Below are 24,013 nucleotides of genomic sequence, written 5' to 3'. Positions count from 1 at the left end.
CAGATAGTGGGGCCCATTTTTGGTTTTGCGTTTTCGGTTTTTCCTCCCAGCGTTCCAATACCCATAACTACGTTATCCATTCGTATAGCCACATGAGGGTTTATATTTGGGGGATAAGTTGTACTATTTAAGGGCTCCATTTAACTTACCATGTAAAATATTTATGGGGTTAAAAGGGTTTTCCAATTTCTCACCCCCCCCCCCCCCCCCCCCATGTGCCGGGCCCATCACCAGTAATATACTTACCCCGCTCCCAGTGCCGCTCCTGGTCCCTGCACCGCCGCTGCTGCTTCTCCCTGCACACGGATGAAAACATCCGGTGTCGGGGACGAGCAGCCAATGGCAGGAGGGACGAGGCACCCTAGCATCGCGGGTGACGCTAGGGAGGCTCGTCTGCCATTGGCTGCTCCCCCCGGACACCGGATGACTTCATACAGGGAGGTGCTGCGGGGACCAGGAGCAGCGCAGAGAGCGGGGTAAGTATATTACCTGTGAGGGGCCCGACACATGTGGGGGGGATTTTGAGAAATTAGATAACCCCTTTAAATAAAATAAAAAAAACGACAAGGTTTTTGGGGTTTTGATATTACGGCGTTCACAGTGCACTAAAAATGACATAACATCCTTATTCTGTGGCTCCATACGAATACAGCCATACCAAACGTCAATATTTTTTATCTACTTTAAAAAAAAATAAAAAACCTTTGGGAAAAAAAATCCCAATTTTCTTTCCATGACCATTTTCTGGCGGCCATAGCGTTTTTATATTTCGCTCTACAGAGCCATGAGGGCTTGATTTTCGCAGGATGAAATTCAGATTTTATTGGCACCATTTTTGTGGTACGTACGACCTCATAAAAAAAAATTGGGGGGGGGAATTGACAACAACAAAAATGGAGAATCGTTTGTTTTTTTTATATATTTTTATATGGAAAATTGGGAAAGGGGGGCGATTTCAACTTTTATTTTTCTTTACTTTTACAGTAACAACCTTTAACCCCCTAGAACCTGGGATCCGTTGTCCGATTTATAGCGATTCATGACCAATCGAATTCCTTCTCCAAGTTCAGCGAATTGACCACATTGAATTTTTCAAAACGTCGTTCATCTCTAGTGATAGTATTTGTGAACTGTGAGGATGATATATGGAACCGCAGTGTTACTACGACACTATTGGATTTGAAGGAACTGCGGTTGTATATTTAGGGCACTGTGAGGATAATATGTGGACACTGTGGTGGTATTATAAGGGCACTGCTGCAGTTTATGAACTGTGGCGGTTTTACTTGGGTGTATGGTGAATATATAAGGACACTGGTAGTATAGAGCACTATTAGAATGTAGGCACTATGGCGGTATTATTAGGGCACTGTTCCCGGGTGATTATACACAGTCAAATCCCATTATTTTGAGCAGCAGCCGTTTGTAGCTGGACAGCAGCTAGATGGGCTGGGAGGGACTCAATAGTGTCCTGGCGGGTTGTCACAAGTATCTGGGGCCATGCTGACTGCAGCGCGTCCCACAGCTGCTGGAGGTCGCACCGGGGGGCGGATCCATAGAGAGAACATGACCATCAAGGTGGTCCCACAGATGCTGGAGGGGTGTGGGGGGAGGATCATAGAGAGAACATGACCATCAAGGTGGTCCCACAGATGCTGGAGGGGTGTGGGGGGAGGATCCATAGAGGGAACATGACCATCAAGGTGATCCCACAGATGCTGGAGGGGGTGGGGGGAGGATCATAGAGAGAACATGACCATCAAGGTGGTCCCACAGATGCTGGAGGGGGTGGGGGGCGGATCCATAGAGAGAACATGACCATGAAGGTGATCCCACCGCTGCTGGAGGTCGCACCGGGGGGAGGATCATAGAGGGAACATGACCATCAAGGTGGTCCCACAGATGCTGGAGGTCGCACCGGGGGGAGGATCCATAGAGGGAACATGACCATCAAGGTGGTCCCACAGATGCTGGAGGGGTGTGGGGGGAGGATCCATAGAGGGAACATGACCATCAAGGTGGTCCCACAGATGCTGGAGGGGGTGGGGGGCGGATCATAGAGGGAACATGACCATCAAGGTGGTCCCACAGATGCTGGAGGGGGTGGGGGGCGGATCATAGAGGGAACATGACCATCAAGGTGACCCCACCGCTGCTGGAGGTCGCACCGGGGGGAGGATCATAGAGGGAACATGACTATCAAGGTGGTCCCACAGATGCTGGAAGGGGTGTGGGGGGAGGATCCATAGAGGGAACATGACTATGAAGGTGGTCCCACAGATGCTGGAGGGGTGTGGGGGGAGGATCCATAGAGGGAACATGACCATCAAGGTGGTCCCACAGATGCTGGAGGGGTGTGGGGGGAGGATCATAGAGAGAACATGACCATCAAGGTGGTCCCACAGATGCTGGAGGGGTGTGGGGGGAGGATCCATAGAGGGAACATGACCATCAAGGTGATCCCACAGATGCTGGAGGGGGTGGGGGGAGGATCATAGAGAGAACATGACCATCAAGGTGGTCCCACAGATGCTGGAGGGGGTGGGGGGCGGATCCATAGAGAGAACATGACCATCAAGGTGATCCCACCGCTGCTGGAGGTCGCACCGGGGGGAGGATCATAGAGGGAACATGACCATCAAGGTGGTCCCACAGATGCTGGAGGTCGCACCGGGGGGAGGATCCATAGAGGGAACATGACCATCAAGGTGGTCCCACAGATGCTGGAGGGGTGTGGGGGGAGGATCCATAGAGAGAACATGACCATCAAGGTGGTCCCACAGATGCTGGAGGGGGTGGGGGGCGGATCATAGAGGGAACATGACCATCAAGGTGACCCCACCGCTGCTGGAGGTCGCACCGGGGGGAGGATCATAGAGGGAACATGACTATCAAGGTGGTCCCACAGATGCTGGAAGGGGTGTGGGGGGAGGATCCATAGAGGGAACATGACTATGAAGGTGGTCCCACAGCTGCTGGAGGGGTGTGGGGGGGGGGGGTCCATAGAGAGAACATGACCATCAAGGTGGTCCCACAGCTGCTGGAGGGGTGTGGGGGGGGGGGATCCATAGAGAGAACATGACCATCAAGGTGATCCCACCGCTGCTGGAGGTCGCACCGGGGGGAGGATCATAGAGGGAAAATGACTATCAAGGTGGTCTCACAGATGCTGGAGGGGTGTGGGGGGAGGATCCATAGAGGGAACATGACCATCAAGGTGGTCCCATAGATGCTGGAAGGGTGTGGGGGGAGGATCATAGAGAGAACATGACCATCAAGGTGGTCCCACAGATGCTGGAGGTCGCACCGGGGGGAGGATCATAGAGGGAACATGACCATCAAGGTGGTCCCATAGATGCTGGAGGTCGCACCGGGGGGAGGATCCATAGAGGGAACATGACCATCAAGGTGGTCTCACAGATGCTGGAGGGGTGTGGGGGGAGGATCCATAGAGGGAACATGACCATCAAGGTGATCGCATCGCTGCTGGAGGGGCACCGGGGGGCGGATCATAGAGGGAACATGACCATCAAGGTGGTCCCACAGATGCTGGAGAGGTGTGGGGGGAGGATCCATAGAGGGAACATGACCATCAAGGTGGTCCCACAGATGCTGGAGGGGGTGGGGGGAGGATCATAGAGGGAACATGACCATCAAGGTGATCCCATAGATGCTGGAGGGGTGTGGTGGGAGGATCATAGAGGGAACATGATCATCAAGGTGATCCCACATAGATGCTGGAGGGGTGTGGGGGGAGGATCATAGAGGGAACATGACCATCAAGTTGATCCCATAGATGCTGGAGGGGTGTGGGGGATCCATAGAGAGAACACGACCATCAAGGTGATCCCACCGCTGCTGGAGGGGGCACCAGGGGGAGGATCATAGAGGGAACATGACCATCGAGGTGATCCCACCGCTGCTGGAGGGGTGTGGGGGGAGGATCATAGAGAGAACATGACCATCGAGGTGATCCCACCGCTGCTGGAGGTCGCACCGGGAGGGGATCATAGAGGGAACATGACCATCGAGGTGATCCCACCGCTGCTGGAGGTCGCACCGGGAGGGGATCATAGAGGGAACATGACCATCCAGGTGATCCCACCGCTGCTGGAGGTGGCACCGGGAGGGGATCATAGAGGGAGCATGACCATCCAGGTGATCCCACAGATAATGGAGGGGGTGGGGGGCAGATCCATAGAGAGAACACAACCATTGAGGTGGTCCACAGATGCTCCATTGGGTTCTAGTCTGAGGAATTAGGGTCCAGGGTAGTACTTGGAAGTCTTGGTCTTGTTCTTCCAACCAATGTCGCACTTTTCTAGCCGTGTGACAAGTCGTATTTTGCTGGAAGATCCCATCTGCCCCAGAGGAGACAATCAGCATGTATGGGTGTACGCGATCTGCCATGGATTCATACCCAAATGCTCCTTAAACCTCCCCAGACCATAATGCCGCCCCCAGCAGCGTGTGTTCTTCCAGCAATGGCTGCAGGGCGTTCCCTCTCTGATGTTTCTTGCCTGACACACCAACGTCCATCCGTTTCATGAAGCAGAAAATGGATTGGAGAAGACAACCCTTTACCAATCAGCAGAGGTCCAATTCTGATAATGCCAAAAACTGACGCCTTTCCTGCCGATGCAGCTTCATTATCAGAGGTGCAGTGACCGTCCGTCTGCTCCGGGGGCCCGTGTGCAGTAGGTTCCCTGAGCTGTTGTGTTAGACACACATCTGCTGCCCCCTGGGTCATTTTGGGGGTGAGCTGCTCCACTGTGGCGTGTCGGTCCGCCCTCGAGCACCTTCGTAGCTATACCGACATCAATGGCACGTGGTGCTCCACAGTTTCCACGTTACTTATTCACAATCATGTCATTTGTCCAGTCACCACAACAGCACAAGAACAGCCAATAATAATCCCTTCCTGCAATCGCCCCTTTTACCCATGACAGCAACGAAGGATATGTGTGCAGACAGCCTATCACACCTCCTATATACCCACCGAGGGATATGTGTGCAGACAGCCTATCACACCTTACATACCCACCGAGGGATATGTGTGCAGACAGCCTATCACACCCCTTACATACCCACCGAGGGATATGTGTGCAGACAGCCTATCACACCCCTTATATACCCACCGAGGGATATGTGTGCAGACAGCCTATCACACCTTACATACCCACCGAGGGATATGTGTGCAGACAGCCTATCACACCCCTTACATACCCACCGAGGGATATGTGTGCAGACAGCCTATCACACCCCTTATATACCCACCGAGGGATATGTGTGCAGACAGCCTATCACACCTTACATACCCACCGAGGGATATGTGTGCAGACAGCCTATCACACCCCTTACATACCCACCGAGGGATATGTGTGCAGACAGCCTATCACACACCTTATATACCTACTGAGGGATATGTGTGCAGACAGCCTATCACACACCTTATATACCCACCGAGGGATATGTGTGCAGACAGCCTATCACACACCTTATATACCCACCGAGGGATATGTGTACAGACAGCCTATCACACCTTATATACCCACCGAGGGATATGTGTGCAGACAGCCTATCACCCCTTATATACCCACTGAGGGATATGTGTGCAGACAGCCTATCACACACCTTATATACCCACCGAGGGATATGTGTACAGACAGCCTATCACACCTTATATACCCACTGAGCGATATGTGTGCAGACAGCCTATCACACACCTTATATACCTACTGAGGGATATGTGTGCAGACAGCCTATCACACACCTTATATACCCACCGAGGGATATGTGTGCAGACAGCCTATCACACCTTATATACCCACCAAGGGATATGTGTGCAGACAGCCTATCACACCCCTTATATACCCACCGAGGGATATGTGTGCAGACAGCCTATCACACCTTATATACCCACTGAGGGATATGTGTGCAGACAGCCTATCACACACCTTATATACCTACTGAGGGATGTGCGTGCAGACAGCCTATCACCCCTTATATACTGTCACGGCGGGGCGTGGGGGAAACCCCCCGCCGTGCGATGGCGGTGGCTGCTAGCCAGGTAGCAGGGAACAGGGAGCAAGTCACCTCCTAATGCAACCCTAGGTTCTCCCTAGACTCCTAGCGCATGAGCCGCCTCAGATGGTAAGGGGGCTCATGCTCACCGACCTAGGACCCTGGGAATCCCTGCTGTGCCCTAATCCTGAAGACAGAGCAGAGACCACGCATTCATCCTTCACCACGGATGAATGGTGTCTCCTGAAGCCCAGCAACTGACCACCAACTAGACAGGGCCACAGCCGAACGACAGGTAAGTACATAAGACAACAGACAACAAAAGTTATCAGGACTTACCTGTCGCCGACGAGATGGACCGGAAACTCACAGTCTAGCTGTTTGCTTAAACCCCTCCAGGAAAGCAAGCCCCATTAGGAGCACACAATACCAGCAAACAAGGCCCACACCATACAACATACACCACAGGTGGGGAAGGGTAAACAGAATAAGCAGGAGGGAAAGCAAGGGAAAACAGTATAACAAATAACGGTGGCTCACACAGACATAATCACAACAGCCCAGGAGCAGAGCTCCACACCAAGCTGACAACAAAATACAAACTGACCTCAGGCTCCACCACGCCAACATATAAGGAGGCCTGAGGTCACACATACCACACACACCTTAACCCCGTGCACACCAAAGCAGGAAAACACCATAACCAATACACGTTGCCGGAGGCAACAACATGCAAGGCAACCATGTCACGGCACACACCACAAAGGCCGTGACACTGCCCCCGCATGTAGACACAGCAACACGTTGCCGCAGGCAACAGCAAGCGTGGCCAAGTGTCACAGCGCACACCAAAGGCCGTGACATATACCCACCGAGGGATATGTGTGCAGACAGCCTATCACCCCTTATATACCCACCGAGGGATATGTGTGCAGACAGCCTATCACACACCTTATATACCCACAGAAGGATGTGTGTGCAGACAGCCTATCACACCTTATATACCCACCGAGGGATTTGTGTGCAGACAGCCTATCACACCGTATATACCTACCGAGGGATATGTGTGCAGACAGCCTATCACACCGTATATACCTACCGAGGGATATGTGTACAGACAGCCTATCACACCGTATATACCTACCGAGGGATATGTGTGCAGACAGCCTATCACACCGTATATACCTACCGAGGGATATGTGTGCAGACAGCCTATCACACCTTATATACCCACCGAGGGATTTGTGTGCAGACAGCCTATCACACCGTATATACCTACCGAGGGATATGTGTGCAGACAGCCTATCACACCGTATATACCTACCGAGGGATATGTGTACAGACAGCCTATCACACCGTATATACCTACCGAGGGATATGTGTGCAGACAGCCTATCACACCGTATATACCTACCGAGGGATATGTGTGCAGACAGCCTATCACACCGTATATACCTACCGAGGGATATGTGTGCAGACAGCCTATCACACCGTATATACCTACCGAGGGATATGTGTACAGACAGCCTATCACACCGTATATACCTACCGAGGGATATGTGTGCAGACAGCCTATCACACACCTTATATACCCAGTGAGCCCGCTCAGCACAGTGGACTTCCTTCATGAGCTACACGCTGCCGACGTGACAGCAGGAAGTGGTCAGACTAATGGGACTCAACTGTATATATTGAAACTGATGGTAGTATAGAGCACTATCAGAATGTAGGCACTGTGGCAGCTTTATTTGTACACTATGGTGGTAGTATACACCACTATTAAAGTGTAGGTACTGTGGTGGTATTATGTGGGCATTATGATGGTAGTATAGAGCACTATTAGAGTGTAGGCAGTGTGTCGGCATTATTTGGGCACTATGACGGTAGTATAGAGAACTACTAGAGTGTAGGCAGTGTGGCGGTATTATTTGGGCACTATGACGGTAGTATAGAGCATTATTATAGTGTAGGCAGTGTGGCGGTATTATTTGGGCACTATGATGGTAGTATAGAGCATTATTAGAGTGTAGGCAGTGTGGTGGTAATATTTGGGCACTATGATGGCAGTATAGAGGACTATTAGAGTGTAGGCAGTGTGGTGGTAATATTTGGGCACTATGATGGTAGTATAGAGCATTATTAGAGTGTAGGCAGTGTGGCGGTATTATTTGGGCACTATGATGGCAGTATAGAGGACTATTAGAGTGTAGGCAGTGTGGTGGTAGTATGAAGCACTATTAGGCACGGTGTTGTAATTCTGAGTGATGTTTGGTTATTTATGAAGGACTATTGTGATTTTGCTACTTGCTGTATTTCTTTATACATTGTATCCAATGTATTTACAGCTGTAACTTTCTAGCGTTCTTTCCAGAGTTACATTTTGTAATGTAGAGAAAAGTAATGAACTTGTCAACTGCTCCAATGTCTCAGACTGTCATAGACTTCAATCCATGAAAGGTGAGGGCGACCTCGGGATTTATTATATACCCAGTCCATAGAGAGCGGATACAGCCTCTCTCTTCCACGGCAAACGTACAATGCCTTTAAAAATTATTCATACCAATTGAAAATTTTCACATTTTTTCTCACCGTACACCAACAAACTTAAATGTACTTTATAGGGATTTTATGTGATAGACCAACACAGAGTACCAAGTCTGTGTGCAGTGAAAAGAAAATGATACATGGTTACAAAATGTTTAATAAATAAAAATCTGGATAGTGTGGCTTATGGTACTTTCACACCGAGTTCCGTCCTAGGGGCTCAATACCGGAAAAAAACTGATCAGTTTTATCCTAATGCATTCTGAATAGAGAGCGATCCGTTCAGGATGCATCAGTCCGTCTTCAGTTCAGTCCCCTTTATACGGTATTTTTGGAACACTTGCCGGAATGCTGAATACGGCATTATTTTCCATTGAAATGCATTAATGCCGGATCTGGCACCAAGTGTTCTGGAAAAACGGATCCGGTTTTCTGGTCTGCGCATGCGCAGACCTTTAAAAATGTGGAAAAAAAAATACCGGATCCGCTTTTCCAGATGACACAAGAGAGACGGATCTGGTATTGCAATGCATTTGTGAGACGGATCCGCATCCAGATCCGTCTACAAATGCTATCTGTTTGCATACGGATTTCCGGATCTGGCAGGCAGTTCCGTTGACGGAACTGCCTGCCGGAATCCAACAACACAAGTGTGAAAGTACCCTTACATTTGTATTCGTCCCCCTGTACTCTGATCCCATAATTTTCATCCAGTGTGACCAATTCCCTCCAGAAGTCACCTCATTAGTACATTGAGCCCACCTGTGTGTAATGTCTTCTCAGTATAACTCCAGCTGTTCTGTGAAAGCCTCAGAGGTTTGTTGGAGAACATTAGGGATCAAACCGCATCATGAAAACCTAGGAACACGCCAGACAGGTCAGGGAGAAAGTGCTGGAGAAGTGTAAAGAGAAAAATATCCCAAGCTCTGAACATCTCACAGAAAACTGTTCAATTCATCATCTGAAAATGGAAGGAGTATGACACGACTGTAAACCTACCAAGACACGGCCGTCCACCTAAACTGACAGCCCAGGCAAGGAGAGCACTAATTAGAGAAGCAGCCAAGGGGCCGTGGTCACTGTGGAGGAGCTGCAGCGCTCAGGTGGGAGAATCTGTCCACAGGACAACTATTAGTCGTGTGCTCCACAAATCTGGACTCTATGGAAGAGGGGCAAGAAGAAAGCCATAAGAAGTCCTGTCTGCAGTTTACCACAAGCCGTGTAGGGGACACAACAAACATGGAAGAAGGTGCTCGGGTCAGAGGAGACCAAAGTGGAACTTTTTGGCCTAAATGCAAAACGCTAGGTGTGAAAACTAACCCTGCCCATCCCCCTGAACTCGCCGTCCGCACCGTGAGACACGGCGGTGGCAGCATCATGGCGGGGGAGGCTTTTCTTCAGCAGGGACAGGGAAGCCGGTCAGAGGTGATGGGACGAGGGATGGAGCTAAATACAGGGCAATTCTGGAGGAAAAGACTTGAGACTGGGGCGGAGAGTCACCTTCCAGCAGGACAACAACTCTCAACATCCAGCCAGAGCTACAATGGAAGGGTTTAGATCAAAGCATCTTCATGTGTTAGAACGGCCCAGTCACCATCCAGACCTGAATCCCATCGGGAATCTGTGGAGAGATCTGAAAATTACTGTTCACTGACGCTCTCCTTCCAATCTGACTGAGCGCGAGCTCTTCTGCACAGACGAATGGGCAAAAACATCATCCTCTAGATGTGCAAAGCTGGTAGATAAAAAACCCAAAAGACTGGCAGCTGGAACTGCGGCGAAAGGAGGTCCTACCAAGTGTTAACTCGGGGGCTGAACACTAATGCACAAAACACTGTCCAGATTTGTATTTAATAATAATTTTGTAAACCTTGTATCATTTTCCTTTCACTTCACACATACTCGCTACTTTGTGTCGGTCGATCACATAAAATCCCAATTAAATACATTTACGTTTGTGGGTGTAAGGTCAAAAAATGTGGAAAGGTTCAAGGGGTGTGAATATTTTTCGAGGCACTGTAACCAGGCAATGCTCACTCCAGCAGGGCGGCCGTAGGGGATGGGGTCGTATCCTGGACATTCAGTCCTGACAACAGAAGTGACCGTGTCTACTGGACGCTGCTTGTACTGAGGATTTGGTTATAAAACAGTCACAAAATGGAATTCTACCGTTATACTGTATGGCAAACCACACAAGAGATGACACCCGGCCACATACTGCACATTACCTACCGCTGCAGAGGTCTGCAAAGTCTCACACGGTCCTAAACTTGTCCCATCATAAACAGCGCGACGAGACCCCCAACACTGCAGCCATAGAAATGGGAGCGAGAAATGACCCTCAATGGGACAACTGCAGAATAAAATACCGCCATTCTGGGGGCTCAATAGTCTGCGGAGATCTGATGACAATTATCAGCCAATTATTTTCTTTATTGACACGGGAGAGAAGACAGAGGTTACTAGAAGCTCGCGAGGAAGCTTCAAGGATGTTTTCCCATGACAGAATATTCCGGTCGGCTGGAAAAGTCTGACCCAAGGCGTTTGGTGGATCCCTGAGTCTGGGTGCAGAGGCTGCCCTGTGTGTTTGATCGGTGGGTGTCCTGCACAATGAACCCCTAAGACAATGAAAACCCAAGAGCAGAATATACAATCAGTGATACAGTCCTGACCTCAGTATCTGAGGAAAGGGATTTAGGGGTCATTATTTCAGAAGACTTAAAGGTAGGCAGACCATGTCATAGAGCAGCAGGAGATGCTAGCAGAATGCTGGGGTGTATAGGGAGAGGCATTACCAGTAGACAGAGGGAGGCGCTCATGCCGCTCTACAGAGCACTAGTGAGACCTCATTTGGAGTATTGTGCACAGTACTGGAGACCATATCTCCAGAAGGATACTGATACTTTGGAGAGAGTTCAGAGAAGAGCTACTAAACTGGTCCATGGATTGCAGGATAAAACTTACCAGGAAAGATTAAAGGACCTTAACATGTAGAGCTTGGAAGAAAGACGAGACCGAGGGGAGATGAGAGAAACTGCTAAATACATAAAGGGAATCAACAAGGTGAAAGAGGAGAGAAGATTTAAAAGAAGAAAAACTGCTACAAGAGGACATAGTGTTAAATTAGAGGGGCAAAGGGTTAACAGTAATATCAGGAAGTATTACTGTACTGAGAGAGTAGTGGATGCATGGAATAGCCTTCCTGCAGAAGTGGTAGCTACAAATACAGTGAAGGAGTTTAAGCATGCATGGGATAGGCATAAGGCCATCCTTCATATAAGATAGGGCCGGGGGCTATCCATAGTACTCAGTATATTGGGCAGACTAGATGGGCCACATGGTTCTTATCTGCCGACACATTCTAGGTTTCTAAGGCCGGGCTCACATCGCATTTAGTTTTCCATATTTCTGATTCGTCACAGAAAAATATTTAAAAAAAAACTATTGTGTATTTTCAGCATCCATTAGGCTCAGTTACGCACATTTTGCATCCGTTATTTTAGACGGGAGAATAACACTTTGTGCAGGACTTTGCTGGTGTCGGCTCTTGCTGGACCCTCCTTCCTCTGATTGCGAAGCGCCGCGCTATATAAATAAAGATTATTATTATTACGATTCAGGCGCCATTCACACGATTATTAGAACCAATTAAAGTCCATGGGGCCGTTCACATGACGGGTTTATTACCGGCCAGTACGTAGCGCATCGCCTAGGTTTGGCTGTTTTCATGGCCCCCGTGGAAATCAATGGGCCCGTTTGTACCGCCGTGTAGACAGGAGGGCACCCCCCAAAAAAGCCATTAAAAACGGCTACAGGGGTCTAGAAATAAAAAATAAGAAAACCCTCGTCCACCTGAAAGCCCAGGGATGCAGCAGGCCCCGCGCTAACGGCGTTATGATGTCACATGTGATGTCACTGCGCTGGGAACATCATGTCCATCATGTGAATAGTGAGGGTTCGGGGGGCGAGTGTCCCCACGCCTTAAGGGGGCCTGAGAGGAAGGCGGGGGCATTCTATGTGGGGGCACAAATGGGCTCCATTATATATATATGGGGGGACGACTGGGGGCTAATATCTACACTGGGGCACAACCTAAAGGGCTATTATAACTACTGGGAGGCACTAAGGGGCATTAGTTATACTGGGGGCACTATTTATACTGGGGGCACTAAGGGGGCATTATTTATACTTGGGGCACTATGGGGGCATTATTTATACTGGGGGCACTATTTATACTGGGGGCACTATGGGAGAGGCATAATATATATACTCCGGGTACTGCAGAGGTTGGGGTTTCAACTTAAAAACCTAATGAAAAATCATCCATTTTCAGGGCCATTAAATACGGCCAGAAGGCCAGAAAACGGATGTGCAAATGACAGGGTGTGCGGTGTGAATGCAGCCTTAGCGGGCAATACCAATAATTGGTAAACCCTGGTAGGGACACTAGCTGATTGTATGGGGATGGGGGGAGGGGAGGCGCTGCTCGGGCCCCACTAATCACCTGTTATTGCCAAAGGAAACGGAAGGTAACTGACCATTAATCAATGCAGAACACTGCGAGGGCCGGGGCACAGCGACGGGACTGACCACGATTTTTCTCCGCTTTTCCAGCGCCAATTTTATAGGACGTTCATCTGATTGTGGGTAAATCTTTGCACCAATGGCCGCAGGATACAAGTGCTTCACATCCATGTGTCCAGGGAGCAATAATCTACTCCTATGACATCACGTCTGCCCATATGATGTCATGCATCAGTGAGATCACACCGACTGGGTCACATACAACCGATAGAATACCCTGCATAGAATTATCGCATTTGCGTTGCGTCTTGCACCGGATCACATTGCGACACTTTGCCCCAGCCGCCGGCCGTTAGAAATGGTGTCATTGCGGGGATTGCGGCGATGTGTTTGAGTAGATAAAAGATGTTCTCACCTGGATCCTTTCCCATTGCACGGAGCTGTCCCCCGAGGTCGGAGCCTCCGCCTGTGCAGCGGTATTTAGGGCATCACCGGAGAGACCCTCTGCGCGGACTGCATCCCGGCTCGTCCCTGAAATGCAGTTTACTCTTAGTGATGCAGACACCAAAACAGCAAAGTGGTCCTTCTCCCTCCGCCGCCCTCCCGACCGCTCCTGGAGCTTTTACCATTTAAGGTCAATGCTGCATTTGGCTGAAGAAGCTCGTCTCAGGATTTCTCTACATTTAAAGCTCACAGTCCGCCACGGCCACGAAAGCCGCGCAAAATAAATAAACTTTAGGAAAGAGGAAAGAAAAAAAAATCTGGTCCCCTCCAGCTGCGCTTCTTACAAGATCTGCCCCCCTCATCTCCTGCAGCCAAGACACATATGAAGACACCTCAGCGGGAATCTGCTCAGTGTCAGAGCCCAGACGGTGCATCTCTGAGATCAGGAGCCGCGCAGCGCACTCTCCGGGGGCCACGGCGGATATTTATACAGCGCAGTCATTCCCAGGAGGCAGCCCATGATTCCAGAGAGCAGGAGAGGGGTATCTAAGCCGGGCATGTGTGATACTGCCCTGTGTATCTAAGCCGGGCATGTGTGATACTGCCCTGTGTATCTAAGCAGATCATGTGTGATACTGCCTGCTGCCCTGTGTATCTAAGCCAATCATGTGTGATACTGCCTGCTGCCCTGTGTATCTAAGCAGATCATGTGTGATACTGCCTGCTTCCCTGTGTATCTAAGCCGGTCATGTGTGATACTGCCCTGTGATCCAAAGATGGCCATGTGTGATACTGTCTGCTGAGCTGTGTATCTAATCCTGTCCTGTGTGATACCGTCTGCTGAGCTGTGTATCTAATCCTGTCCTGTGTGATACAGTCTGCTGAGCTGTGTATCTAATCCTATCCTGTGTGATACTGTCTGCTGAGCTGTGTATCTAATCCTATCCTATGTGATACTGTCTGCTGAGCTGTGTATCTAATCCTGTCCTGTGTGATACTGTCTGCTGAGCTGTGTATCTAATCCTGTCCTGTGTGATACTGTCTGCTGAGCTGTGTATCTAATCCTGTCCTGTGTGATACCGTCTGCTGAGCTGTGTATCTAATCCTGTCCTGTGTGATACAGTCTGCTGAGCTGTGTATCTAATCCTATCCTGTGTGATACTGTCTGCTGAGCTGTGTATCTAATCCTATCCTGTGTGATACTGTCTGCTGAGCTGTGTATCTAATCCTATCCTGTGTGATACTGTCTGCTGAGCTGTGTATCTAATCCTATCCTGTGTGATACTGTCTGCTGAGCTGTGTATCTAATCCTCTCCTGTGTGATACTGTCTGCTGAGCTGTGTATCTAATCCTGTCCTGTGTGATACAGTCTGCTGAGCTGTGTATCTAATCCTATCCTGTGTGATACTGTCTGCTGAGCTGTGTATCTAATCCTATCCTATGTGATACTGTCTGCTGAGCTGTGTATCTAATCCTGTCCTGTGTGATACTGTCTGCTGAGCTGTGTATCTAATCCTGTCCTGTGTGATACTGTCTGCTGAGCTGTGTATCTAATCCTGTCCTGTGTGATACCGTCTGCTGAGCTGTGTATCTAATCCTGTCCTGTGTGATACAGTCTGCTGAGCTGTGTATCTAATCCTATCCTGTGTGATACTGTCTGCTGAGCTGTGTATCTAATCCTATCCTGTGTGATACTGTCTGCTGAGCTGTGTATCTAATCCTATCCTGTGTGATACTGTCTGCTGAGCTGTGTATCTAATCCTATCCTGTGTGATACTGTCTGCTGAGCTGTGTATCTAATCCTCTCCTGTGTGATACTGTCTGCTGAGCTGTGTATCTAATCCTGTCCTGTGTGATACAGTCTGCTGAGCTGTGTATCTAATCCTATCCTGTGTGATACTGTCTGCTGAGCTGTGTATCTAATCCTATCCTGTGTGATACTGCCTGCTGAGCTGCGTATCTAATCCTATCCTGTGTGATACTGTCTGCTGAGCTGTGTATCTAATCCTATCCTGTGTGATGCCGCCTGCTGAGCTGTGTATCTAATCCTATCCTGTGTGATACTGTCTGCTGAGCTGTGTATCTAATCCTGTCCTGTGTGATACCGTCTGCTGAGCTGTGTATCTAATCCTATCCTGTGTGATACTGTCTGCTGAGCTGCGTATCTAATCCTATCCTGTGTGATACTGTCTGCTGAGCTGTGTATCTAATCCTCTCCTGTGTGGTACAGTCTGCTGAGCTGTGTATCTAATCCTATCCTGTGTGATACTGTCTGCTGAGCTATGTATCTAATCCTATCCTGTGTGATACTGTCTGCTGAGCTGTGTATCTAATCCTACCCTGTGTGATACCGCCTGCTGAGCTGTGTATCTAATCCTATCCTGTGTGATGCCGTCTGCTGAGCTGTGTATCTAATCCTATCCTGTGTGATACTGTCTGCTGAGCTGTGTATCTAATCCTATCCTGTGTGATACTGTCTGCTGAGCAGTGTATCTAATACTATCCTGTGTGATACTGTCTGCTGAGCTGTGTATCTAATCCTCTCCTGTGTGATACTGTCTGCTGAGCTGTGTATCTAATCCTATCCTGTGTGATACTGTCTGCTGAGCTGTGTATCTAATCCTGTCCTGTGTGATACTGTCTGCTGAGCTGTGTATCTAATCCTATCCTGTGTGATACTGTCTGCTGAGCTGTGTATCTAATCCTCTCCTGTGTGATACTGTCTGCTGAGCTGTGTATCTAATCCTATCCTGTGTGATACTGTCTGCTGAGCTGTGTATCTAATCCTATCCTGTGTGATACTGTCTGCTGAGCTGTGTATCTAATCCTGTCCTGTGTGATACAGTCTGCTGAGCTGTGTATCTAATCCTATCCTGTGTGATACTGTCTGCTGAGCTGTGTATCTAATCCTATCCTGTGTGATACTGTCTGTTGAGCTGTGTATCTAATCCTATCCTGTGTGATACAGTCTGCTGAGCTGTGCATCTAATCCCCTCCTGTGTGATACAGTCTGCTGAGCTGTGTATCTAATCCTATCCTGTGTGATACTGCCTGCTGAGCTGTGTATCTAATCCTATCCTGTGTGATACTGTCTGCTGAGCTGTGTATCTAATCCTGTCCTGTGTGATACAGTCTGCTGAGCTGTGTATCTAATCCTATCCTGTGTGATACTGTCTGCTGAGCTGTGTATCTAATCCTATCCTGTGTGATACTGTCTGCTGAGCTGTGTATCTAATCCTCTCCTGTGTGATACTGTCTGCTGAGCTGTGTATCTAATCCTGTCCTGTGTGATACAGTCTGCTGAGCTGTGTATCTAATCCTATCCTGTGTGATACTGTCTGCTGAGCTGTGTATCTAATCCTATCCTGTGTGATACTGCCTGCTGAGCTGCGTATCTAATCCTATCCTGTGTGATACTGTCTGCTGAGCTGTGTATCTAATCCTATCCTGTGTGATACTGTCTGCTGAGCTGCGTATCTAATCCTATCCTGTGTGATACTGTCTGCTGAGCTGTGTATCTAATCCTCTCCTGTGTGGTACAGTCTGCTGAGCTGTGTATCTAATCCTATCCTGTGTGATACTGTCTGCTGAGCTATGTATCTAATCCTATCCTGTGTGATACTGTGTGCTGAGCTGTGTATCTAATCCTATCCTATGTGATACTGTCTGCTGAGCTGTGTATCTAATCCTACCCTGTGTGATACCGCCTGCTGAGCTGTGTATCTAATCCTATCCGGTGTGATGCTGTCTGCTGAGCTGTGTATCTAATCCTATCCTGTGTGATACTGTCTGCTGAGCTGTGTATCTAATCCTATCCTGTGTGATACTGTCTGCTGAGCAGTGTATCTAATACTATCCTGTGTGATACTGTCTGCTGAGCTGTGTATCTAATCCTATCCTGTGTGATACTGCCTGCTGAGCGGTGTATCTAATCCTCTCCTGTGTGATACTGTCTGCTGAGCTGTGTATCTAATCCTATCCTGTGTGATACTGTCTGCTGAGCTGTGTATCTAATCCTATCCTGTGTGATACTGTCTGCTGAGCTGTGTATCTAATCCTATCCTGTGTGATACAGTCTGCTGAGCTGTGTATCTAATCCTATCCTGTGTGATACTGTCTGCTGAGCTGTGTATCTAATCCTATCCTGTGTGATACTGTCTGCTGAGCTGTGTATCTAATCCTCTCCTGTGTGATACTGTCTGCTGAGCTGTGTATCTAATCCTATCCTGTGTGATACTGTCTGCTGAGCTGTGTATCTAATATTATCCTGTGTGATACTGTCTGCTGAGCTGTGTATCTAATCCTATCCTGTGTGATACTGTCTGCTGAACTGTGTATCTAATCCTGTCCTGTGTGATACAGTCTGCTGAGCTGTGTATCTAATCCTGTCCTGTGTGATACTGTCTGCTGAGCTGTGTATCTAATCCTATCCTGTGTGATACTGTCTGTTGAGCTGTGTATCTAATCCTATCCTGTGTGATACAGTCTGCTGAGCTGTGCATCTAATCCCCTCCTGTGTGATACAGTCTGCTGAGCTGTGTATCTAATCCTATCCTGTGTGATACAGTCTGCTGAGCTGTGTATCTAATCCTATCCTGTGTGATACTGTCTGCTGAGCTGTGTATCTAATCCTATCCTGTGTGATACTGTCTGCTGAGCGGTGTATCTAATCCTATCCTGTGTGATACTGTCTGCTGAGCTGTGTATCTAATCCTATCCTGTGTGATACTGTCTGCTGAGCTGTGTATCTAATCCTATCCTATGTGATACTGTCTGCTGAGCTGTGTATCTAATCCTGTCCTGTGTGATACTGTCTGCTGAGCTGTGTATCTAATCCTGTCCTGTGTGATACTGTCTGCTGAGCTGTGTATCTAATCCTGTCCTGTGTGATACTGTCTGCTGAGCTGTGTATCTAATCCTGTCCTGTGTGATACTGTCTGCTGAGCTGTGTATCTAATCCTATCCTGTGTGATACTGTCTGCTGAGCTGTGTATCTAATCATATCCTGTGTGATACAGTCTGCTGAGCTGTGTATCTAATCCTATCCTGTGTGATACCGTCTGCTGAGCTGTGTATCTAATCCTATCCTGTGTGATACTGTCTGCTGAGCTGTGTATCTAATCCTATCCTGTGTGATACCGTCTGCTGAGCTGTGTATCTAATCCTATCCTGTGTGATACTGTCTGCTGAGCTGTGTATCTAATCCTATCCTGTGCGATACTGTCTGCTGAGCTGTGTATCTAATCATATCCTGTGTGATACTGTCTGCTGAGCTGTGTATCTAATCCTGTCCTGTGTGATACTGTCTGCTGAGCTGTGTATCTAATCCTGTCCTGTGTGATACTGTCTGCTGAGCTGTGTATCTAATCCTATCATGTGTGATACTGTCTGCTGAGCTGTGTATCTAATCCTGTCCTGTGTGATACCATCTGCTGAGCTGTGTATCTGATCTTGTCCTGTGTGATACTGTCTGCTGAGCTGTGTATCTAATCCTGTCCTGTGTGATACAGTCTGCTGAGCTGTGTATCTAATCCTGTCCTGTGTGATACTGTCTGCTGAGCTGTGTATCTAATCCTATCCTGTGTGATACTGCCTGCTGAGCTGTGTATCTAATCCTATCCTGTGTGATACTGCCTGCTGAGCTGTGAATCTAATCCTGTCCTGTGTGATACTGTCTGCTGAGCTGTGTATCTAATCCTATCCTGTGTGATACTGTCTGCTGAGCTGTGTATCTAATCCTGTCCTGTGTGATACTGTCTGCTGAGCTGTGTATCTAATCCTATCCTGTGTGATACTGCCTGCTGAGCTGTGTATCTAATCCTATCCTGTGTGATACTGCCTGCTGAGCTGTGAATCTAATCCTATCCTGTGTGATACTGCCTGCAGAGCTGTGTATCTAATCCTATCCTGTGTGATACCGTCTGCTGAGCTGTGTATCTAATCCTATCCTGTGTGATACCGTCTGCTGAGCTGTGTATCTAATCCTCTCCTGTGTGATACCGTCTGCTGAGCTGTGTATCTAATCCTGTCCTGTGTGATACTGTCTGCTGAGCTGTGTATCTAATCCTGTCCTGTGTGATACTGCCTGCTGAGCTGTGTATCTAATCCTCTCCTGTGTGATACCGTCTGCTGAGCAGTGTATCTAATCCTGTCCTGTGTGATACTGTCTGCTGAGCTGTGTATCTAATCCTATCCTGTGTGATACTGCCTGCTGAGCTGTGTATCTAATCCTATCCTGTGTGATACTGCCTGCTGAGCTGTGAATCTAATCCTATCCTGTGTGATACTGTCTGCTGAGCTGTGTATCTAATCCTGTCCTGTGTGATACTGTCTGCTGAGCTGTGTATCTAATCCTATCCTGTGTGATACTGTCTGCTGAGCTGTGTATCTAATCCTGTCCTGTGTGATACTGTCTGCTGAGCTGTGTATCTAATCCTATCCTGTGTGATACTGTCTGCTGAGCTGTGTATCTAATCCTATCCTGTGTGATACTGTCTGCTGAGCTGTGTATCTAATCCTGTCCTGTGTGATACTGCCTGCTGAGCTGTGTATCTAATCCTCTCCTGTGTGATACCGTCTGCTGAGCAGTGTATCTAATCCTGTCCTGTGTGATACTGTCTGCTGAGCTGTGTATCTAATCCTATCCTGTGTGATACTGCCTGCTGAGCTGTGTATCTAATCCTATCCTGTGTGATACTGCCTGCTGAGCTGTGAATCTAATCCTATCCTGTGTGATACTGTCTGCTGAGCTGTGTATCTAATCCTGTCCTGTGTGATACTGTCTGCTGAGCTGTGTATCTAATCCTATCCTGTGTGATACTGTCTGCTGAGCTGTGTATCTAATCCTGTCCTGTGTGATACTGCCTGCTGAGCTGTGAATCTAATCCTATCCTGTGTGATACAGCCTGCTGAGCTGTGTATCTAATCCTATCCTGTGTGATACTGTCTGCTGTATCTAATCCTATCCTGTGTGATACTGCCTGCTGAGCTGTGAATCTAATCCTATCCTGTGTGATACAGTCTGCTGAGCTGTGTATCTAATCCTATCCTGTGTGATACTGTCTGCTGAGCTGTGTATCTAACCCTATCCTGTGTGATACAGTCTGCTGAGCTGTGTATCTAATCCTATCCTGTGTGATACTGCCTGCAGAGCTGTGTATCTAATCCTATCCTGTGTGATACTGTCTGCTGAGATGTGTATCTAATCCTATCCTGTGTGATACTGACTGCTGAGCTGTGTATCTAATCCTGTCCTGTGTGATACTGTCTGCTGAGCTGTGTATCTAATCCTCTCCTGTGTGATACCGTCTGCTGAGCTGTGTATCTAATCCTATCCTGTGTGATACAGTCTGCTGAGCTGTGTATCTAATCCTATCCTGTGTGATACTGTCTGCTGAGCTGTGTATCTAATCCTCTCCTGTGTGATACCGTCTGCTGAGCTGTGTATCTAATCCTATCCTGTGTGATACTGTCTGCTGAGCTGTGTATCTAATCCTGTCCTGTGTGATACTGTCTGCTGAGCTGTGTATCTAATACTCTCCTGTGTGATACTGTCTGCTGATCTGTGTATCTAATCCTATCCTGTGTGATACTGTCTGCTGAGCTGTGTATCTAATCCTCTCCTGTGTGATACCGTCTGCTGAGCTGTGTATCTAATCCTATCCTGTGTGATACCGTCTGCTGAGCTGTGTATCTAATCCTCTCCTGTGTGATACTGTCTGCTGAGCTGTGTATCTAATCCCATCCTGTGTGATACCGTCTGCTGAGCCGTGTATCTAATCCTGTCCTGTGTGATACTGCCTGCTGCCCTGTCAACGTAGGCCTCCATTAAAGGTCCCTTATTCCCCAATAGGTGTGACCCCTCGAGTCGTCTTCCACCCTTGGAGGGATGACAATCAATATGGCCCCAGATGTACTCTGCTTTTCAGATTCCCGCTAAAGATACAGAGATAAGCGATGTTTCGCTGTGTAAATGAACATAATGGCGGCCGGGACTCCTCAGGGCGGCCATATTGGATGTTGTGATGGAAAGCACTGGGCTAATGCAGCAGAGCAGCTTGCCCTCCAGCAGAGGAGAGGTTAATAGATGGCGTGCTCACAGTTTAGAAAATCTTCTTAGCGATCCTGGGTGGTCTGTATATGTGCAGCAAAACAGTGGAGATTCCAGCGCAGATACTGTAAGCCCCTCTACAGATAAGTATCAGCGCACCCCCCAGCTGAAGGTTTAATTATGGCGTAATATATAACTGTAGCCGACAGATATATAGTGGATACACCGGACTGATAATGGCAGCAGGAAACAGCGTAATACATACATTACATTACCTATCCTGTACTGATCCTGTATTATACTCCAGAGCTGCACTCACTATTCTGCTGGTGCAGTCACTGTGTACATACATTACTTATCCTGTACTGATCCTGAGTTACATCCTGTACTATACTCCAGAGCTGCACTCACTATTCTGCTGGTGCAGTCACTGTGTACATACATTACTTATCCTGTACTGATCCTGAGTTACATCCTGTATTATACTCCAGAGCTGCACTCACTATTCTGCTGGTGCAGTCACTGTGTACATACATTACTTATCCTGTACTGATCCTCAGTTACATCCTGTATTATACTCCAGAGCTGCACTCACTATTCTGCTGGTGCAGTCACTGTGTACATACATTACTTATCCTGTACTGATCCTGAGTTACCTCCTGTATTATACTGCAGAGCTGCACTCACTATTCTGCTGGTGCAGTCACTGTGTACATACATTACTTATCCTGTACTGATCCTGAGTTACATCCTGTATTATACTCCAGAGCTGCACTCACTATTCTGCTGGTGCAGTCACTGTGTACATACATTACTTATCCTGTATTATACTCCAGAGCTGCACTCATTATTCTGCTGGTGCAGTCACTGTGTACATACATTACTTATCCTGTATTATACTCCAGAGCTGCACTCACTATTCTGCTGGTGCAGTCACTGTGTACATACATTACTTATCCTGTATTATACTCCAGAGCTGCACTCACTATTCTGGTGGTGCAGTCACTGTGTACATACATTACTTATCCTGTACTGATCCTGAGTTACATCCTGTATTATACTCCAGAGCTGCACTCACTATTCTGCTGGTGCAGTCACTGTGTACATACATTACTGGTCCTGTACTGATCCTGAGTTACATCCTGTATTATACTCCAGAGCTGCACTCACTATTCTGCTGGTGCAGTCACTGTGTACATACATTACTTATCCTGTACTGATCCTGAGTTACATCCTGTATTATACTCCAGAGCTGCACTCACTATTCTGCTGGTGCAGTCACTGTGTACATACATTACTTATCCTGTACTGATCCTGAGTTACATCCTGTATTATACTCCAGAGCTGCACTCACTATTCTGCTGGTGCAGTCACTGTGTACATACATTACTTATCCTGTACTGATCCTGAGTTACATCCTGTATTCTACTCCAGAGCTGCACTCACTATTCTGCTGGTGCAGTCACTGTGTACATACATTACCTATCCTGTACTGATCCTGAGTTACATCCTGTATTCTACTCCAGAGCTGCACTCACTATTCTGCTGGTGCAGTCACTGTGTACATACATTACTTATCCTGTACTGATCCTGAGTAACATCCTGTATTATACTCCAGAGCTGCACTCACTATTCTGCTGGTGCAGTCACTGTGTACATACATTACTTATCCTGTATTATACTCCAGAGCTGCACTCATTATTCTGCTGGTGCAGTCACTGTGTACATACATTACTTATCCTGTATTATACTCCAAAGCTGCACTCACTATTCTGCTGGTGCAGTCACTGTGTACATACATTACTTATCCTGTACTGATCCTGAGTTACATCCTGTATTATACTCCAGAGCTGCACTCACTATTCTGCTGGTGCAGTCCCTGTGTACATACATTACTTATCCTGTACTGATCCTGAGTTACATCCTGTATTATGCTCCAGAGCCGCTCTCACTATTCTGCTGGTGCAGTCACTGTGTCCATACATTACTTATCCTGTACTGATCCCGAGTTACATCCTGTATTATACTCCAGAGCTGCACTCACTATTCTGCTGGTACAGTCACTGTGTACATACATTACTTATCCTGTACTGATCCTGAGTTACCGTACATCCTGTATTATACTCCAGAGCTGCACTCACTATTCTGCTGGTGCAGTTACTGTGTACATACATTACTTATCCTGTACTGATCCTGAGTTACATCCTGTACTATACTCCAGAGCTGCACTCACTATTCTGCTGGTGCAGTCACTGTGTACATACATTACTTATCCTGTACTGATCCTGAGTTACATCCTGTATTATACTCCAAAGCTGCACTCACTATTCTGCTGGTACAGTCACTGTGTACATTCATTACTTATCCTGTACTGATCCTGAGTTACATCCTGTACTATACTCCAGAGCTGCACTCACTATTCTGCTG

The 24,013-nt window shown here is 47.9% G+C and overlaps 2 protein-coding genes across 3 annotated transcripts in view; one reads left to right on the top strand and one right to left on the bottom strand.

The window, feature by feature from the left end:
* The window catches only part of IRAG1 (inositol 1,4,5-triphosphate receptor associated 1), a 167,514-nt gene extending 153,637 nt beyond the window's left edge, over positions 1-13,877 (bottom strand). For both annotated transcript variants that reach the window (XM_040410365.1, XM_040410366.1), the window contains exon 1: positions 13,508-13,877. The gene's annotated coding sequence lies outside the window, so the exon portion shown is untranslated. The remainder of the gene's footprint in view (positions 1-13,507) is intronic.
* The window catches only part of GALNT18 (polypeptide N-acetylgalactosaminyltransferase 18), a 507,876-nt gene that overhangs the window by 326,851 nt on the left and 157,012 nt on the right, over positions 1-24,013 (top strand). The window lies entirely within an intron of this gene.

Source organism: Bufo bufo, chromosome 10 (assembly GCF_905171765.1).
Source record: "Bufo bufo chromosome 10, aBufBuf1.1, whole genome shotgun sequence".
Lineage (NCBI taxonomy): Eukaryota > Metazoa > Chordata > Amphibia > Anura > Bufonidae > Bufo > Bufo bufo.
This window is presented reverse-complemented; position numbering and strand designations above follow the sequence as displayed.